Raw genomic sequence first — 7,304 nt, 5'->3', positions numbered from 1 at the left:
GCCCAATGGTGAGGTCGCTGGGCTCCTCTCTTGGTCCCAGCTGCAGGCTGACACTTGGGTGTGCCAGGCATGTGGCCCAGGGGACAAGGCCAGGGCTGAGCTTGGCAGTGTCTTTGCCTGGCCTTTGCTACCAAGCACATCCGATCCCAGGACCCGTAGGAGCGAAAGGTTGACCGGCGCAGCCCCCCAATGAGACAGAGGACGCTCTTGTGTGTAACAGGCAACTGCCGCTTTATTGAGGCGGGTTCTGGCTTATATATATCTGACTGGCCAATCACAAGCTGTCTATCTGACTGTGGCCAATCACAAGCTGCCACGGAGTAAACATCACTAGTTGCCGCGGAGAAGTTTATTTGGAGAGGGACATAACACATTGCGGAAGCTGACGTGGCTCTTGGTCCTGGGCGGAGTATGTTGAGCGCCTGCGCCCAACAAAAGGTTAAGTAGGCAGTGCTCATTTCTTCTGCTCCAGAGTGAGGTCTGCAGGCTTCCAACTACGGAAGAGAAAGCTCTATAATACCATGCAATGGCTCCTCTTAAAACAGCAGACTTGGGACACCTTAGGCAGAAGCCAGGGAGTCCCCAGTCTTAAGGGGGGCTGCCTTACCTCATTTCTGCGTGGGATCGCTGATCTCTGCACTGCCACCTGCCAGCACCAAGCTAGTAAGCCACTGGCCTTGGAGAATGCTCCACTCAGGGCACCAGCAGAGTCACGCTCATACCGGGGCCACCTGGTGGGGTGCCTTCGCCCCCTCTTTGCTAGCACATGAAAAAGATGGTTAAAAAGGCCAGGGAGCCGCATCCCAGAAGAAAAGGACCATCCACAGCCACCGGAAACTCAGCTCATGGAAGTCATAGGAGCAAAGGGCTGGGGATTCTCGGGGATACTTCACACAGCCCAACTTGTGGATCCCTGAGGCTCATGGTCACCTGTGTCTGTCACACAGCAATTATGTATCCTCTTCTTACCCCTACATCTAGGATGACTTCAAGACTTCCTGTTTCCTGAGGAGTCCCCACTTTGCTGGCTTCCTTCCTTTCTGCATGGCCTTGATGGGTACCAGGGAGACAGGAATCCCTAGCATGCTTTCTCTGCCCCCTGAGTTCCACCCCCCAGTGTCACAGCGACACCCCTTCTGCACACATTCCTTCTCTGCTCAGCCTCCCACTGGACTGGAGACTGTGCCCTCCTCCTCCTCCTAGACCGCTGCTCCAGGCCCATGGTACAGTTCCTAACCCAGTCCTGGAATTACCCCATTTTTTGAGGAGTTGAATGGGCTGCCCTGGAGATGGCAGTATCCAAAACACCATCTCGGTACTGCAGTATTGTTATTTCTATGTCTTCTTAGTTTGCAGAAATGTGCATCATCTTTAAATGTTAGATTGCCTGCTTATCCTGAACTTCCAAGTCAAATCCAGCGCAACAGCAACAATGCTGATTAAGTAATCATCGTTACTTAAACAGGGTGATCATACACCTCGAATCCTGAATGAGGCTGATGGAAGTAATCACTTGACAGCTGCCAGTGTTCACAGTGTGAGAACGGCATGTGTTTTCTGTCCCGTTGCCCTTTAGTTAGCATTTCTGGGAGTGTGGCATGTGATTGACTTCCGGTTTCTTGAGACTATTATGCTTATGTTGTCATCTGTGTATTCGTTTCAAGAAATGTGCCTCATTTTGCTTCAGCTGTTTAGGTGGCATCTTTGCACTTAACTTTGCTTGATTTTACAAAATATTTATAGAGTTTTAAAACTTTGAAACAAGTATATTTAGCTTGCTCCATCCTTTCTTTCCTTTCCTATAGGTAACAGTGCAAACATATAGTTTATCCTTTTGTTTGTTCTTAGTTCTGATATATGCGCGTGTGTGTGTGCGTGCACATTTATATGTACACATTCATATCGTGGCTGTGCTTAGAGAGGTGGCAAACTCATACACTTTATGTTTTTTTTAACCTAATGATAAATATGGAGCTCATTCACATAATGCTTCTTTTTAAATTTATTTTATTTTTTGGTACCTGGGATCGAACTCACGACCTCAAGCTTACCAGGCAGGTGCTTATGCCACTAAGATAAATCCTCAGCATTTCTCATTTTTACAGTTACATAGTATTCTACTATGAGGATGTCTACTCATTTTTAGAAGTGCTTTGATATTTCTAAGCATGTGAGTCATGTCCAATCTTTCCTGTTACAGACAGGGCTATGATAGATATTGAACAGCTACTATAAATTAGAGATAAAAAAGACACCAGAGATTCAAAGACGCAGACCAGACTCCTTTCCCCAGGAGGAGAAAAGAAAAGAAACAGAAAACAAAAGAGGGTTGGGTGTGTGCCAGGGACTGGTCAGGAGCTGCTTTTGTCTCTGCTGCTATGACCCACAGGAGGGGATCCCCTGAGGCGGGACTTCCCGGGGGGTCAAGTCATAAACGCACATGCGCTTGTGTTGAGTATCCCAGAGTTCCCCTCTGCAGGGTGTGCACACCTTACATTGCTGTTTAAGCCATGGGAGTTTGTGTCTCACAGTCTTGTGTTTCGGAGGTGAGGTGAGGGTCAAGGCACAGATGACCTCACTCCTGGTGGGGGCAGGGTGCTCATTCTGCTTCCTGTGAAGCAGGCTGTCTTGTAGGGGCGCTAGGTCCCTGTGGGCTCCATCTTCTTGGCCTGTGGACCTCATCATCATGGGCCTACCTCCTCCTCCTCCTTCCATCCCACTGAGGGTCAGGGCTCAGTACCTGCACTTGGGGTGTCAAGGAGGAGCTACCTGCAGCCCAGAGCATCATGGCCAGTTTCTCTTCTCTCTGTGGACAGTTTTGCTCCTCTCAGGATGATCTTTGTTTTGGCTTCTCTTTTCTGAAAGGGGTCGAAGAGCTGCATGGATTGCTTTCTTGTAAACTGTCCCAGTCATATCTGAGCCCACACGCCCCTTCTTCAGTTTTAAAAGCTCTTCCTAAGTTGTATTTTTCATGGTTTAGCTTTAGTCTTCTTACACTGCTTTATGGTGCTGCTCTCGGTTCTGGGAAAGTTTTAGGTCAGATCCCTTAATCTTGATTGGCTTCTTCCAGATTTTGAATTTTACCTTTAGAAATGTTTCTCCATGTCAAAACTGCAAAAGGATGAATCTTTCTCAGCAGCAGATCTGACTGCTTCCCAGAGGAGTCCATTTCAGCTGCCTTGGTTTCCCCAGCTCCCGGGGCCCTGATGTAGTCAGAGAACAATTAGGATTAGTACATGGAGTTTATAATATTTTTTTTTGAGTTTATAATATTTTTATAATGGTCACCGGAAGTTAACACAGGAAAATGCAGGAAATCTTTCCGCAACACCAAAGACATAGATTATTTAGTCAAGAGCCTAAACCCCACTGCAATGTCCCACATGAGTCCAGATAAAATCCCAGAGCTCAGGACAATGCCTCCCACAAGTCCAACTGGAGGTCCAGAGCCCAAAAGAAGGACTCATGCCAGTCTCTTACAGATCCGTGCCGGGAAGACCCAAGGGTCAGCGGTGGAAGCTAGAAAGTCTATGCCAGCAGGATAAAGGAGCCGTTTTAGTGGGGTGAGGGTTCTATGCTGGAGCCGAGAAGTCACACTCACAACAAAGACCAGGGCTATTCTGAAAGGCACCACAGCTGTCCTCAGTGACAAGGAGGGCCCGAGCTCCTCTGACATGCACAGTCGGGTACGTGCCAGGAAGCAGCGTGACGAGTTCATCCTGGAGACCAAGCAGCACGTCTTCCGCTCCAGATCCAGGAAGCGATGCTCGATGTGAGGACCAAAGCTTCTCCAGAAGAACCAACAGCTCAGACAGCAACTTGTAGGAGAACCCATAATGCCTCCCTAAAGCCTAAACCCTCAACACCTCCCTTCTTCTCCACCTATTTATCCTGGCAACTTGCCTCAAGTGGAGCATCTTCGTCCAATGCCATGCTGATGTAATCCAGCTGGCGTTAAGTTGACTACCAGTTCTTAATCCATAACAGGCCCACTTGCCTGCGGGTCCAGCTCCCTCAGCTACTCTGGCCTGAGGCAGTGGCTGAGCGTCCACCGCACCTTGGGTCCTGACCTGTCCGCTGTCACATACCCTGTCCTGCTTTGTTGAGGACATGGAGTCTGGTCTGCGTCTTTGAATCTCTGGTGTCTTTTTTATTTCTAACTTAAAGTAGCCGTTCAATAAGTAATTTTAAATGCATGGATAAACAAATTCAGGTTCATTATCTGTTGCAAAGCCCAGAGAGCTGGAAAGTGCTTTCTAAGTGCCATTCCAGTCATTGAGCATTGTATTACTACTCCTGCCAGGAAGGAAACATTTACCCCGAACCTTGAAAGCTTAGGCCTCAGCACTGGTGCCTAAGCATCCCTAGATGCAGAATGAGGTCCCTGAACCAGGTGACATTTCCAAATCCTAAAAATCCTGTGATTCTGGGCTCCTGGCCATGCTATCCAGAAAACACTTTTCAGTTCATGTTGTGGGTCAGAGGTAACTTGGCTTTCACACGTGAGTCTTGGACATGTTTTCTTCAGGAGTGGGGACATAAGAATGTTCACTTGGGGAATATCTCACATGGGCAAGGGGGGCTGTGCCTGCTTCTCCGTCACCTGTGCCTTCATTGTCCCCAGCACCAGGGCATTTGCTCTAAGTGCAGTGAGCACACGGGCAGCACCACAGCAGCAGAGGCTGGGCACGGGTCCTGCATCTGAGAAGCACAGATTCCTTTGCAAATCACCAAAGCTGACATCTTGGCTCCCAAGCTAAGGGAAAAGTCTAGTTTTGCCAACCAGAACTCTGCAGGCGTGTTCCTCTGTGCTTTGGGAGCTGGGAGCCAGCTCCGCATGCGAGCCTCTGCCTGGGTGTAGGATCTGCAGGCCACAGCCAAGAGAAAAGGGAGTGGGGACCCTAGTTCTAGAGGGCCCTGCTGCACCCAGGGGTGGAGTGCTGCCCCCTCATCCTGTGCACCCGCCGGAGAGGTCCTTGGGCCCCAGCACCCGAAGTTTCCAGGGAGATGGTGATGCATTTCCTTCCTTTTTCACTGGGTAGATGAGTGCTCATTAACTACTACCTGTGGGGCTCTGCTTTGGAACTAGGAGCAGAGGACACATGGGCCTGGGAGCTGCACGTCAGGGCTTCTAGAGCAGACAGAAATCATCTGCAGAGCTTTTAAACCCTCCCATGCCCAGGCTCCACCTGTGACCACTTAACCCTAAACTCCTGGTGTGGCCAGGCTCTCCATGGGACCCCTGCGGCAACTGGCCCTGGAGTCATAGTCTAGAGGACAAATGGAGTGAGGCAAAGGGGACACCACACTGCTGTGGGGAGGCACGGCAGGCTGGCCTGGGGCGGTGTCATGCCAAACAGTGTAACTTTAAAGTTAGGACAAGGACACTGATGTGATGGGGTCTTTGTAAGATTTCTCAGATTTCTCTGTGTGTGTGTGCACACGCATGCACACGCAATCCTTACATATACCCCTTCCCCCCAGTTCCCATACCAATGAGTTCAATGCTGGCAGCCACGAATCAGCTCTACAGCCCCCGGCCTTCTGTGTCTGCTTCTGCTTCACTGTCCTGATTCCCTGAGCTGTAGCCCAGCCGTTCTGGGTCAGCCACTCCTTCCTCCTTGCAGGGTGGTTTTCCATAGGATGGGGGTAAATCTTACACATCAGCCTGACTGGGTCACAGGGTGGCCAGACATCCAGCCAAATGCCATTGTGGGTGATTCTGTGCATTTTTGGGTGAGATCAGCACTGAAACACACAGACCGACTAGAGCAGATGGCTTCCACGTCACGGGAAGACCGGCCAGGCAGTTCCTGCTAGAACTAAAAAGCCGTGGAAGAGAGTGCTTTGGGCTACTGGCCTGCAGGCTAATGGGCCTTCAGCTTCTTCCTACTTTCTACTTCAGCCACCTGTCCATGTTGGGTCTCGAGTCCTCCAGCTGCAGGCTGGAACTGAGTGGGCAGCTCCCAGAGCCTGCAGCCTCTGGATTCGGAGCTTACTGCCCTCCCATCCCCATCCCCATCTCTCTCCCTCTCCATCCCTCTCTCCCTTCCCCTCCCCCTCTCCCTCCTGTTGGCTTTTTCTCCACAGCCCTGACGGATAATGGGAATCACATGTGTTTGGCCATTCATGGAAGAGCTGCCCTGCAATTGCCAGGATCTGGCTGCTGTGGGTGTCCTGTGTGGCACGCATGGGTACAGCGGGCTGCACATGCACACAGCAGGTGGGTGCCCAGGTACATGCAGTTTCCATTGCCCTGAACGAATGCCTGAGGGAGGAGCTGCAGCATGGCAGGGTGTTTGTGAGTTCAGCTCTGGGAGCAGTTTTAACATCTGTGTCCCGGACACCTGCCCCATCTTCCATCCCCCAGCAATGCAGGGCTGAGGAGCTTCTCAGGCCCAACCAGCAGTGCTCCCCATCACCAACACAATGGCATGTGCGATATCTCACCTTGGCTGTGGTCAGCATCACCGCAACAGCACTGGTGTGAACGTCCTCTTGTGGGTGCCAGTGCTGCCTGTGCTTCCTGTTTGGTGACATGGGTGTCTGTGATGCTTGCTCATCTCCAGTGACATCAGTCTGTCACCATGGAGATGCAGGAGTCCATTCTGCAGTCACCAGCCTTGTCAGAGGTGTGATCTGCGCCTGTGTCTCCTCCTCACAGGTGGCCCCTTCTGTGTCCCTACAGACACCCAAGGTTGTGCTGCAGACAGAATATGGGGAGCAGGAACGTGGCTCAGTCCAACAGTCGGGCCACCCACTCCTGCGCTCTTCATGAAGGTGGCCTCAGCCTTGTTGCTAGTCAGAAGAGCAGCTGTGCCTGCTGTCACCACGGCCATGGTGATCTGCAGTATGTGGCTTGGCAGGAGCCCTGGGCAGTGCTGGTCGTGGAACCACACCAAAAGCGCTCAAGGCTGCTGGGCTCCCCGAGGAGGGGAGGAGGTGAGTTTGGACAGTGGAGGAACTTTGTCCAAGGTCACAGGGTGCAGCAAGCCAGGACCGCATACCAGATGCCCAGGGTTCTCTGCATGGGAGCACCAAGGCTCCTCACAGACAGCGGCCCTGGTGTTACCCTCGGGCTCTGCAGTGTGCTGAGCAAGAGCCTGGCCTGAGGGCTCCATGGATCTTATCCTCTTCCTGTTGAGGGCTGGAAGATGGGAGAGAAAAGCCAGCTCCCAGCACACGGGAGAGTGGAGCACACGGCCCTATTCCAGGCTGTCCTTCTCTGAGGTGGCCACACTGCCGATTCTCATGGGGCCCCTTACCTGACCCAGCCCACTCCTCTCCATTGAGGTGGATTTGGG

General features: G+C 51.6%; 1 long non-coding RNA gene across 1 annotated transcript; it reads right to left on the bottom strand.

The window, feature by feature from the left end:
* Positions 1 to 1,987: 1,987 nt before the first annotated feature.
* LOC134472314 (uncharacterized) lies at positions 1,988 to 6,808 on the bottom strand. The gene is made up of 2 exons (XR_010042151.1): positions 6,451 to 6,808; positions 1,988 to 3,203 (listed from the first exon to the last, which is right to left on the bottom strand). It is a non-coding gene; the product is annotated as an uncharacterized LOC134472314 (long non-coding RNA).
* Between the last annotated feature and the right edge of the window lie 496 nt (positions 6,809 to 7,304).

The sequence above is a fragment of the Cavia porcellus genome, unplaced genomic scaffold, assembly GCF_034190915.1.
Source record: "Cavia porcellus strain 051 isolate PalLab524CR breed Dunkin Hartley unplaced genomic scaffold, mCavPor4.1 scaffold_23, whole genome shotgun sequence".
NCBI classification, from domain to species: domain Eukaryota; kingdom Metazoa; phylum Chordata; class Mammalia; order Rodentia; family Caviidae; genus Cavia; species Cavia porcellus.
The sequence above is the reverse complement of the archived record's forward strand: the minus strand, read 5'-3'. Positions and strand labels throughout refer to the sequence as shown.